The sequence below is a fragment of the Hibiscus syriacus genome, unplaced genomic scaffold (genome assembly GCF_006381635.1).
Source record: "Hibiscus syriacus cultivar Baekdansim isolate YM2019G1 unplaced genomic scaffold, ASM638163v2 tig00110515_pilon, whole genome shotgun sequence".
NCBI lineage: Eukaryota > Viridiplantae > Streptophyta > Magnoliopsida > Malvales > Malvaceae > Hibiscus > Hibiscus syriacus.
Window position 1 is genome coordinate 1,393,103 of NW_024062769.1, and position 12,505 is coordinate 1,405,607.

A 12,505-nucleotide genomic window follows, 5' to 3' on the forward strand; every position below is an offset into this window, starting at 1 on the left:
TATCACATAAGAAATCACAATATGCACACAAAGTGCAATCACATCATAATATATATATACTAGTGTACCCGTTGGTACACCAAAGTATATCATAATCAATACATAATCATTTCACCTCATGACATGCCAATTGTACCTTTGACTCTCAACACAACATACAATGAGCTTTTAGTTCAATTCATAATCATTTGATAAAAATCATATTAAAATCAGAATTTTATTCAAATCATATTCGTAAGACATGAAATGGACAGTTCATACCCAAAATCATTCATAAAACTTATTAAAATATTACGAATATAATTCCACAATCAAAACATAATTAATATCTTTGAAATAAATAATGTGAGGTTGATTTATCGTAAGTCGTCCTCGATCAAAATAATTAAATAAATAAATTGCACTCACCTTTACCTAACTACCAAACCTTTATATGCTAATTCTTTACTCGTGTACTTTTTCCTTTCCTTTTGGGTAGTTCGGATCATTAAGTTTATCGTAGTATGACAACATAACATAATAATATAAAATATTCAACTATATGTTAGTATCATACTAACATAATTTAAACTTAAAATATAAAAGACTATAAAAAATAAAAATGGATACTAAATCGATAAAAACTTAGGTCACGCTTTCACGAAAATTTCAAACTTCTCAAAACACTCTTTAATTTCCATAAATATTTATTCAAACTTTTAATCCATCGACTTTTGCAAATTACACATTTAAACCATAAATTTTGAATTATTTCTAGAATTCACCTCAATATTTCCATTAAATTTGTAATATCTCTTCACTATTATGATCGTATCACATTATTAACATGAAATTTCAGCACTTTAATAAAAAAATTCAAATCAACACTTAAACATTCAAAAGCTTGCAAATTCACCCTATATTGTCTTCGACTTTTCAACTTTAACCATCCAATTTAATAAACTTGCAATTCAACCCCAATTCAATATTTAATTCAAAAAATCAGCATACCAATACAGATTTCCAGCATTACCATAATTTACCCAAATGATATACTCTTATATTTAATAACTAGCAAACAAGTCCCTATTTTCTTGGACATTTCGAATTCCACACTAAATTTCACCAAATTTTGAAATTTGGTTCCAAACAACTTTCCAATCTTAATTTTCCAGTATCTCAATATTAAAAATCAACATTGAACACCCCAAAGCTCACATTTAAACAACAATGTCCCACAATTCTTAAAACTTTTAAATTGGCCCTTTTACACTTTCATGGTTCCAAATTCATCCAAACAGTCTCCAATTCACATAAAATACTTCTAATAACATTTCCAAACCATAGGAATTTTTTTTCAACATTTTCCCCCAATTTCATTTCCAATCATCATAATATCAAATTAAATCAAAATCCCATCTTTCTTCAAACCCTAACATGACCAAACCTTATATACACATGTACAATTAATTTTAATCATTATACAGCTTTAAAAATAATCACCAACATCAAAAACATAAAATCCTTCATCAATTCTTCAAGATCACCATACCCTCCTTAAACCCTAATCATAAAATCTCAACACACAAATATCCTCACCATGCAATATTTATAACAATAGATAGAGAATTTCGTGTAGATTAATTCTCTATATAATAGCTTAATCCAAAGAGTAATCATGTAACTTAAAAAATAAAATTCTTACTTAGGAGAGCTTGTAGTTTCGGCCAAGAGAAAAAAATGAAGATGAAAAATATGTTAATTGTCTTGATTATTCAAGTATTTAATGAATAATACATATGACATTTATCTAATTTAAATTGAATTTAAAATTCAATTAATAAAAAATTACCAAAATACCATTAATAAATCTAGAAAATTAACAAATTCCATCTTATTATCTTCCATTAAAATATTCCTTGGTCAAAGATAAATCAACTTGGCTTTGACTTTCAAATCTGAAAAATTACATTGTTCTAAGACAAATTTATCTAATCTAAAATATGGAAATAATATTTTCAACCATTATCTAATATCCTTCAAATTTTCATGAAATTGTGGTTCGATTCGATTATCTGATTTCAATACCGAACTTTATCGCTTTATAGTTTTTAACACAAATCCCGTAACAAAAATCTGATTCCCACAAAAATCCTTGTTTTTGGCCAAACTGTTCATTTACAGGTTAAAATATATATAACTTTTAAAATTACATTTTAATCCCTAAACTTTTCAAAGTTTGCACTTTATCCACCAAACTTTCAAAACATACATTTTAGTCACTAGACAAAATTTGGAGTATTACATTCTATGGGTTTATTCAATTGTAACGACATTACACTTTTTACAATTTATGTTTTAAAGACTTTTTTTTGCTTAGCAAAGGATATTTTTTATTTCGAAATAGCTAAACAGAAACCAATAAAATGTGTCATTAAAAAACTCTCGATTAGAGTAGATGTGTTTTTAGGTTCTGTGTGTTGTCAGTAGTATAATAATTTTTTTGAACATATATTGAATTGAGATAATTTATATATATATTTATTTATGCATATGTTAATGGATTAAAGCACGAGATAAGATATTGGATTTCAAGATGAAATTGATGGATATTAATACCATGTTATTGTTAGGATGCAAGGATTTATAAAATTTTTGCAAGCATTTGTAATGATTTTTCAAGCATTGGTGATACTAGTTATTAAAATATTTTCTCATTTGATAAAATTTGTAAATTTATTGAAATTTTCTCTCTTATTTTTTCTTGATTGAAAATGTTAATTCCCTTATGATGTTGCAGTTGTTATCTCTATTTCCAACAAAGGTGTCAAGTTTTCCATGAGAGGTGATATTTGAACTGAAAATATTGTTTTTAGACAAAATACCACTGTAGTAAAGTACGTTATTTGGCCTTGGCCTGTTATACTTTTTTCCTTTTGCAATTAAAATTTGTCAACATTTTATTGCTTTCAGGATTAAAAAAATTGAATCTTGATGAAGCAACGATTATAAAGATGAATAAGTCCGTATCAATTAAACCATTGATGCTTCTCTTTCAAAAAAGAATATTGGACTCTCCTAAAACAATCAAAGTATATCATTTCATAATTCTTGTTTGTTTTGTTCCAACTACGAGACCTCCGTACATCATTGGTTATCAAATAAATTCTCATAGTTGTTTCTTCTTATGCTTTCGCCGTAGAATCCCTATTGTTTTGTCTGCAATTGCGGTGGTCATATTTCTGTCTCTCATATATATTAAGATTCTTCTTTTCTTAATCATTTCTTTTAACACGTATATATACAAGACCAAAGCAGTCATTGACTAAGTCCATGGGGGTAGTACAACAACGGCATAAGAAGAAATGATATTGAGTTTTCATTAGATATTTAGTCATGTTTGGAAACCTCGTTTTTCGAATGGAACAAATAAGTTTGAAGAAATGATCATGATTGTTATATTTTTAGAATGAACGCTTCACTCTTTAGGAATTATTTGTTGTATCGGGATTCAGCCATATTGATTTATGCGGACAAAAGAAAGCCAATACTAGAGCATGCAGTTTCAATTTTGTATAGGTATGAATCAATTAGTATATTGTAAATTATATGATTAGGAAAAAACTTATTAGATTAATGTTTTCTTTAATTAATTTCAATTGATTCTCATTTTTATTTATGTGTTGGTCTCATTTGAGATATTAAGACAATTATCAATAAATTTCAAGAGTATCGTCTCTCTTTTTCCATCTTTCATCTCTTCTTATCTTTGGGGTTTGAAAGGTAAATCCTCTTCTGGACTTGTACAGGTTTTGTCTTCCATTTTAGTCTTATTTTTTTTGTTTAATAAATTTATTTTTTAGGGTTCTCATCATCATACTGCAAATGTGATACTGAAAGTATAATTGTTGTTAACTTCTGTAGTTTACATGAGATTTTGCAGTTAAAAAATATATTCTACAATCGAAGGAAACTATTTCTACCGAAAAACTAGTTCAAGTAAGCATCTTTGATATGTTCAGATTGATTTATTTCGTCTCCCTTTCTTACAGAACATATGAATGAGTTATTATGGGGTTGAAATGTTGGATATTGTGGAAGACTAAAGGGTTATTGGTGGACAATTTTAACGTTTTACTTAGTATGTTGAGTGAAATTTTATAAAAATCAATCAAATAGATCCAATTCAAAAAATACTTCAGCTAGGTTAGTTATAGTTTCAAAAAAGCCAAGTAAGAACGGTAGTGGGTTGGGTTTCGTGTGATTTGGGAGTAGAGAGGATGGTTTAAGAGTTGTAGGAGTAAATGATAGAGGTGTTTGGAGAAGATAGGATGGCCAACAGGTGTCGGTGGAGCTGATGACATGGCAATGGCTGGAAAAGATAGAGAAGCTAATGACCATTATCATTTTCAACCCACGCGTGGGAGTGTTGATGAAGATTATTGTCCACATATAGCTAGAGCTTGTGAAGATGTACATTTAAAAGGTCTTGCTCCTTGCACTAATAGGACTAAGGGGCTTGAAGTCCAAATTGGGGGTAACAGTTTGATAATTGTCCCTAATCCAAGGCTTTTAGAAGAGGTACGGATCAATATTAGAAATAAAAAATAAATTTCTTTCTGCTGTTGAGAGAAAAAAAATGGGCAATTAAAAAAATTAAGAAATTGGGTAAGGAATAGGATAACATGAGTTCACTGCATGATTCAAACATGAGCAAATGAAAGAGAATTATCTTGACAAAAGACAGGACAGCGTGAGAGTTTGGAAAAAAAAATTCTTGAATTTCAAATCGATGATAATAACATGAATTAATTAAGGAATTTTCAAGATTAGAATGACTTTGAGAAACAACTCAACATGCATAGTTTTGGGTTGATTTTTTAGGCGTTTGAGATAAAATTACGAAGAAATTGAAGATCGCCATGTGAAAAATTCTTGGTCTAGAGTCGAATGTTACACTTTCAAAGGTAAAATATGTAGTATGAAGAAATATAGTAGATAAACATTTTTATTCTAGAAACCAAGTTGAAGATGTTATTTTGAATTCAAGATAGAGTATATATAAGGGTTAGGATAAATTACAGTTGTAGAAGCATGATGAGTTTGTGACTAATAGGTTCATTGCAAGCGCGAGCATTGGGGCTGAAAGAGCATTTAATTTTTTATTTATTAATTGATAATCGAATAATGTATTATTTAAGTATTTTTTATGATCGAATTTTATGTCGTAGGGGTTGGGTTGTAGTTCTTAAATTTGTAAGAATTGAGAGGTTCCTTGGTGTTAAACTGCTTAGGTGTTATTTGTTTTTCACAAGACAAAAGATGTGATATTTAGGAATGATGGTCATTTGAAATATGGTTAAGTGCCTATGATTGTTTAGGGAGTTAACTAGTATTTTAATTTATAATAGATAATGATGATGGTCTGGTGGTGAGTGTGGACGATTTTGCTTCAACGGTCTACTTTGGAAATTGTTTAAAAAATGCTTTAATTTAGGGTTTGTCATAATTTTCACCTTTGTGACCAGCGATGGTACTATCCTTAGTGTTGGTCGTCGACCGCGATATTCATTGTTCTTCCTTTATTTTATTATAGAATATCTTCGCGACTAGTTGATGTATTGGGACGCAAATTGATTGATTTATGCAGACACAACAAATTAGTACTAGAATATGCGGTAATTTGCAAAAAAGATTAATTTTGAGGTATATTATTTGTATTTTCAAAAGAGTTTTTTCAATGTTAAACTTATCGAATATATCACAAAACTCTCAAATCAAAGAAAACCTCCACATTATGAAAAGTTTTAAGTGCAATTTTGTGAGTTGAAGATATTTTGAAAGATTTTATCCTAAATTATTACTTTTGTTTTTTGATACCCAAACTTCTTTTTTCAAAACCATGCCAAATGTTTAGTTTAAGTTTCAATTTAGTACCTCGCCATTAAAAATTAACAAAACTACTTACATGGTATTATTTTATTTTTTCAATGATGACGTGACAATACCTTATGGTGAGACGTCAATATCATCATTAAGTTTTTAACGACGAGTATTAATTTAAAATCTAAACTAAACTAAACATTAGGTATTGTTTAGTAAAATAATTAACGTTTGGTATCAAAATGAAACATAAATAATATTTTAAGTATTAAATGTGTAGTTTATCCAAATATTTAACTTCCATGTGTCTAATATAATGATCGATTAATGACTTAACCTCATCATTCAAAATTAATTTCTCTTTTATATAAACCGGTCATACCAAACTCATTCCCCCCCCTATCAATTAGTCTAAACCCTAGCCATACTCTCTAAATTTCAAATCTTTTGTGAGAGAAGCAAAAGCAAAAGAAAAAGAAAGAAAGAAAACCCCTCCAAAATGGAAAAGCTCGGGTTAATTCATGATTCACTTCAAAAGGAAGTATTGGAAGTGGTTAAGTACTTGGTCACCGATGCGAACTTCGACTGATCGGCAACGGGATTTTCGTTGCAAGCCATGGATTTCAGCACATGGCATTGGTCTCTTTGTTGTTGAGATCGGAATGGTTCGGGCACTATCATTACGATAGGAACATCTCCATGGGAATGAATCTTTGTAACATGTCCAAGATGCTCAAATGTCTCGCTAATGATGAGATCATCACAATCAAGGCCGATGATGGTTGTGATATTGTTACATTCATGTTTGAGAGCATCCATAAGTTCTTTACTTTCCTGAGTAATTGTTTTTCATGTTTCTTTGAGTTTGTTTTATGGTTTTATGGATATAGGATCGATTGTAGTTTTGTTTTTTTAATGTCTAATTACGGTTATGTTCTGTTTGCGAAAAAACAATCTATTTGATTATTAAGAATAGGTGGAAAACTGAATGCAACTGTATAAATTGTGAAAAATTGTTTATGTCAGTAGTTATAGTGATTGATAACCATTCTTTGTCTACTGGTTAAGGTTAGATATACTAATGATTTCAATCTTTATATATAAGTTGTCCTCACTCTAAAGCAAGATGAAGATTTTTTACGTTTATTCAATTCTAATGACATTAAAATTTTTGCAATTTATGTGTCAAAGACTTACTTTTTTTTTCTCACCAAAGGATATTTTTTATTTCAAAAGTGCAAAACAGAATCCAGTAGAATGCCTCGCAAAAACCTCTCGATTATAGTTTATGTGTTTGCATGTTGTGTGTGTTGTCAATAATTTAATAATATTTTGAACATATACTAAATTGGGATATTTTGTATATATTTCTTTATGCATGTGCTAATGGATTAAATCTCAAAAATAAGATATCGGATTTTTGAGATGAAGCTTATGGATATTGATACCATGCTGTTATTAGGATGACTTCACCTGAATTTGCAAGGATTCGAAAAATTTTCAAGCATCTGTGATATTGGTACTAGAATATTTTTCCATTTGATAAAAATTTAAATTTGTAAATTTATTGACATTTACTCCCTTATATTTACTTGATTGCAAATTTTAATTCCCTTCTGATGTTGTAACCCCCACAGACCGATAAGGGTAACCAGATCCGATCCAGGGTGTCACATTTGGGCCACCGGAGCGACCCATTGTAAAAATAGCGGAAAATTTAAAACTTTTATTGAAACGTGTAACTTATAAAATCAGTTTTGACTATTTAAAAATAAAACAGATTTTCAGACTCATATATATAAATCAAAATACAATTACATGCCCCCTAATCACATGTACCATACTCTGCAACATCACCGGAAGAACTCCCTTACTGAAGTCGATAGATGCACTGGTACAATTCTTTTAACCTGAAAATGTGAGTAATAGAGTGAGCTTCGAAAAGCTCAGTAATACAGAACTACCAGATGATGCTGAAAAACGTGCAGGTACAGATAAACATATTTTCCTTATTGGTTCAGATATTTACAGATCTTTATGTTGAGCAGAGATCCTACGGATATTCCAGGTAGTAACAAATAGTATTCATTTCAGATGGAAATATTTCGGATGTCTAGGTTCAGGAGATCAGAATAGGTTTTCTAGTGTGTTCCCGAAAAATTCAGTAAAAAGATACAGATCTTTTAAAACATATATATATATATACCCCCATCCGTTCACATCATAAATGTGTAGGTTCCCCAGAACCATACACCCAACCGCACATGCCATTTAGACCCTGAGCACAAAGCCGAGGAGTCTGCAGATAATCTTCCTCCAACAATAAACCCCCAGATAAAACATTTCTCCGTCGGTAAACGGAGATATCAGAAATCAAAACATAATTCAGATCAGATATCAGAACAGAATCCAGGTTAGGAATCAGAACAGATTTCAGATCAGATGTCAAAACAGAATTCAAATCAGAAATCAGATAAAATATTCATATAAGTAGGGAACACACCAGAGTTTACAAATATTATTCAAAGGTACTGGATAATCTTAGCAAGTAGAGAAATATGGATCTTCAGTATACCGATAGAATGTCGGAATTTAGAATCACTATTGTAAAAAGTTCAATAACTGACGGAATCATCAGTTATTCAGAATGTGAATTATCAGGATAATATCTTATTCAGACAATTTTCAGAAGTTGTACGTAATCAGAAGGGTATTCAGAATCCTTTGCATCCATGTCAATTGATCGGATAATCGAACAACTTGAGAACGAAGATTCAGAACCTTAACAATCTATGTCAACTGGTCAATTCATTTTCCTTCCAGGGTATTTACCCTTTAATACCACAAATTCTTGTTCATATTTCATTTTCGAAATTAACGTTGAATAAATCTTATAATGTCTTTATTTCATGTTCACGTTTTCACCATATCATGAAATACTGACGTACTTGATTTTGTAATTCATAATCCATAAGAACATTACATCATATATGTTCATTAACATTTCCAGATTCATCCAACTCACTTATTCAATCCTCAGTCCTTGTGGTTACTTAATTTATTTAGCATTCAAGTCCATTCCAGATACTTCGGGATTTTCCAGAGTAATTCAAGCGTTCCTGATTTTTCAGACACATGCTGCACTTCCTTTCCATTCAATTTGGTCTTTGTGGCTGATTTGTCGAGCAAACGTCCAATTCTTAGTACTGAATGCGATCCAGAGTTGAACTAAGTTGAATACTTCCAAAATTTATCATCGAGTCAAACTTAAGAAGACAAACACGCATTCCAGTAATATCTATGTCATTTAGGTGTTGACATAGCTTTAGGGTTGATCTACTCACTTAAATTGTGTTCCATTACTTTTAAAGGTAGGCCAATACCTATGCTTATTTGGATTCTTTAATTAATCCAAGGCATTTGCTTGGTATAGGTCATGAGGGTATTTTGGTCATTTTACAGATCTACGATATTTCAATCTTTTCCTTCCATCCGATCTTATTATTTAATTAAATCTTATCATTTACTTTAGTCCTTTCGAACAATTATGACAGCAAAATACCCCCATTAAATTATTCTTCAAGTATTTACTCATTATTCGGATATTTTCGAGTCAAGTGTCTTCTCAAATTTTACAAACGGAATATCATGAATTTTCTGTACAAAGACAGGATCTTAACAATTAAATTCTTACTTAATCGAGTTAAGTAAAAATCCTCAAAGTACTTTCTCATTCAAGGTCAATTCAGACTATTTTATCTCTCAAGGGCATTTTCGTAATTTCTTAACCAGATAATTTCGATATTAGCTCTTAACGAAAATAATTATAATTTAAAGATCCTATGGTTAATTGCTTTCTCCAACATTCTCTAATCTTGAAAAGATTCCTTAACAGACTTCTAGCATCTTGCTCAACTCCTCTTGGGTTAAAACCCATTTATCCAAAATATCCAAGTAAAACTAACATTTCTTATGTACCTCAATATTTTTTTATCAGATCAATATGTCTGTAAAAACCTCTTATCCAACTTCCATATTCCAATATTGTCTTTTTATAACACAAGGGTATTTTCGTAATTTTACCCTACCGGAGTATTCTCATAATTTCTCATCCAAATACCTTTAACATTTAACCTTTGATGAAATAAATTATAAGTTACAGATCCAGGTTGATTTCTTTATCACTAAGCACATAACTTGTAATTTAATTCTAACAATCCCTTAATTTCTTATAAAAGTCATCTGAACCATAATCAATTACTAAACCTTTTTACCGTATTCAGATCGAGTGTATAACTTCATTAATTACACATATGAGACCAAACATTTCCATTCATGCATTTACCCATACCAACATGTTCTATAAAGCATAAAGAGGTAGTAAAGTATTACCCGATTTCCATGCATTACTGATCGACCATAAAAATTCCATTCGAATGTCTTTGATCTTCAATTCAACTTCCAATAATACCTCAGATACATATCAACATAAATTATATCAGAAACGGAGCTTAATTGCGATAAACGGATCGAATCGGGTGATAAATCAGTGAAAGACGGCTTACCGGGTTCGAATTTGGCGAAACGGACTTCGGATTCGGATTCAGGACGTCGAAAGCATAAAATATGACTTTTCAAAAATTTGGAATTTTCGGACAAAATCAAAGTCAACGGGTTTGACCGGAATTTTCGAGGCCTTCGGGTTCGAATTTCGAAAAACGGACAGCGGAATCGGATTTGGAACATCGAAAAATGTCAGGATAGGTATACTCGGTCGAAGTCAAAGGTCGTTTAATGCCGGTCAAAGCCAGTCAAAGTTTTGGTCAACAATGGTCAACGGTCAACAGTCGACCATTTTACACAAATATCACCCTAACAGAAATAAATTACCAAATTAGCCACATTCTGCAAATATTTACCAAACTATCACCCTAATTTTACACAAATATCACCCAAACAGAATTTAATTCCCAAAATAGCACCAAAACCGAATTAATTCCCAAAATAGCACCAAAATAAAATTATTTACCAAAATAGCACCAAAATCGAATTATTTACCAAAATATCACCTGTTTCGAATTATTTCCGTGCGACGGTTTTCGGGTCCTAAAAATTACGGAAAAATTTCTAATTTTATTTTAAGCGATATTGAGGCACTTACAAAGCTCGGTTCAAATTTTTGAACGGCGGAGAGCTCGATTTCGAAACGTCGGAAACTTTGACTTTCGCACCCCTCCACTCGCCGGCGACGATGGAGAAACGGAAAACACCGGCGGACTCGGAACGATGCAAGGAACACGATGGTGCGGGAGGTGTCGTAAACGGATCATCGGATCGTCGTGAATCAACGAAAAACTAATTGAAATCGAGTTATTACCGACGATATTTCCGACTTAGATTGACGACGAACTGCGATGATTCACAAATAAAGGCTTGAGGAGTTTTGTTCCTCGTTCGACAACGAACACGATGGTGGTTTCGGCTCGTCGATCGGAGGTCAGACGGCGAGTAGATCGAAGTTGAAAGGAGGGTAGTTGGAGAGGAAAATCTGAAAAATATTATGTAGAAACGCACGGGAGAGGGGAAGTTATATCATCTTCTAAAGAAAAATGGTTAAATCAATAGTTTAGCCACTGAATTTCCTGCACTTTATAAAACGGTCTGCCAACTTTGAAATTTTTCAATTTAACCTAATGTTTCTTTCAAAATACCAAATTAAATTCACCACTTTATAATTTTTAAATTTTAGCCCCCTAAATTGGGGTGTTACAGATGTTGTTGTAGTTGTTATCTCTGTTACCAACGAAGGTGTCAAGTTTTCCACAATAGGTGATATTGGAACTTCAAATATTGTTTTTAGGCAAAATACCAATGTAAATAAAATATATTATTTGGCCTTGGCCAGTTATATTTTTTTTTTTTTTTCTTTTATATGTGTAAACACTAATTTTTCCTTTTACTTAAATTATTATTTTTAAAATTATTATTATTATTATAATATATATTATTAATATTATTAAATTAAATATTACAAAACCCTAAACCCATTTACAAAGACCGTTTACTACTGGCCCAGACCAAAATGAAACCCTAAGCATTTGGAGTTTTAGCTAGGGTTTCTAAACCCTAGCACTACTGCCGCCGCCTCCAAGAACTCCCAACAGCCGCCTCTGCCGACACTTCCCAAGCCAGATGGTCCAACCAGTTGCTGCCGACGCCTTGCTGCCACGTCGCCGCCTCAAGGAACACTCCAGAACGCCAGATGGCAACCAACAGCCATCCCTACGGTGAGTCACCAGCCTAGCTTTGGTGATTCACCGAGGTTTCCCTCTCAGGACCGGTCCAAACAAAACTCTGTGGTGGCTATAAAAGCCACCGAATCCTACAAAAAAAAAAGGAGAGGCCACAGCAAGCAAAGACGAAGAGCAAGAGACCAAAAATTGAAGCAAAACACCAACAAACCACAAAGAAAACAACAAAACAAAAAGAGAAGAGCGAGAGAAACTTAGCGAGGAAGACAACACCTCAATCGGAGTCACCACTGGCCTCCAAGCGTCACCAAAAACCGAAGGTACTTTCGTAGATTTGCTCCGATTGGGAGCTTTTTAGGGAAAAAGAACACCAGAATCGATTTTAGATCGTC

At 31.8% G+C, this 12,505-nt stretch overlaps 1 pseudogene; it reads left to right on the plus strand.

The window, feature by feature from the left end:
• LOC120130153 overlaps positions 1–12,505 on the plus strand; it is a 55,990-nt pseudogene that overhangs the window by 30,079 nt on the left and 13,406 nt on the right.